Source organism: Rhinopithecus bieti, unplaced genomic scaffold (assembly GCF_001698545.2).
Source record: "Rhinopithecus bieti isolate Rb0 unplaced genomic scaffold, ASM169854v2 scaffold_5647, whole genome shotgun sequence".
Taxonomy (NCBI): domain Eukaryota; kingdom Metazoa; phylum Chordata; class Mammalia; order Primates; family Cercopithecidae; genus Rhinopithecus; species Rhinopithecus bieti.
This window is the reverse complement of record NW_016883293.1, coordinates 1-1,083: the sequence shown is the minus strand read 5'-3', so window position 1 is coordinate 1,083 and position 1,083 is coordinate 1. Positions and strand designations below refer to the sequence as shown.

General features: G+C 60.9%; 1 pseudogene across 1 annotated transcript; it reads right to left on the bottom strand.

Moving 5' to 3' along the window:
- Positions 1-6: 6 nt before the first annotated feature.
- LOC108525798 (myb-related protein B pseudogene) lies at positions 7-1,069 on the bottom strand (annotated as a pseudogene). Its single transcript, XR_001884347.1, has one exon. The product of XR_001884347.1 is annotated as a myb-related protein B pseudogene (transcript).
- Positions 1,070-1,083: the final 14 nt, after the last annotated feature.

Here is a 1,083-nt window from a genome sequence, read left to right as displayed (position 1 = left end):
GACTCGATCAAGTCCAGGGCTTCAGAGAGGCTAGAACCCACGGCAGGGATGAGGAGGTTGGCTGCCTTCACCACCCACTTGTAGGGCAGACTCATTTCCCGCAGGGAGCCTTCCTGGTCCTCACACTTCAGAAATTCCTCCAAGGGCTCTGGTGTTCGTACTGCGTCCAGATCTGTAGGGATGGGCTCCTGCTCCTTTGAAGTGGTGGCTGCTGCAGGTTCCTCCTCACTGCTTTCCTCCTCCTTTATGGTAGGAGGGACAGAGGGCCAGTTGGTCAGAAGACTTCCCTGGCCTTCCGTGGGCTGGGCACTCTGGAGGCCGTCTTTGTCCTCGAGCTCCAGCAGCAAGTACGCCGGGGCTTGCAGTCTTTGGACTCACTCAGGAAGCCTCCTGTGTCCACCTTCCTTTTGATGGTGGAGTTCCAGTGATTCTTCACAGCATTGTCTGTCCTCCCTGGCAACATCTTGGCGATCTCGGCCCAGCGGTTGCCCAGCACCTTGTGGGCCTCGCAGATAATGCGGTCCTCCTCCTCGGTCCAGCAAGACTTCTTCACCTCAGGGTTGAGGTGATTGTGCCAGCGTTCACGGCACTGCTTCCCCAGCCGGCCCTTCAGGTGCTTGGCAATCAGTGTCCACTGCTTTGTGCCGTACTTCTTAACCAGCTCGATGACCTTCTGGTCTTCCTCTTTGGTCCATGGCCCCTTAACAAGGTCTGGGTTCAAAACTCTCAGCCACCTGTACTGGCATTGGGAAGTGGCTGGCCAGGAACTTCCAGTCCTGCTGTCCAAACTGCCTCACCAGGGCCCTCAGCTGCTCGTCCTCCTCATGGGTCCATTTGACCTTGCACCTGCTATCCCTCTGCTCCGGCACATCTGAATCTGTGTCCTGGTAGTTTAGTTCATCCAGATCCTCGCAGCGCGTCCGCCGAGACATCCCCCCGGCCCGGACCGCGCCGCGCTCGCCCGCCTGCCGGCTGATCCCGGAGCGGGAGCCGGGCCGGGGTCAGGACCCGGGCCGCTCCGGTCGCTCCGGGCCCCGGGCCGCGCTAGGAGGCGTCAGCGTGTCAGCAGGTCCCGCGCTCCCC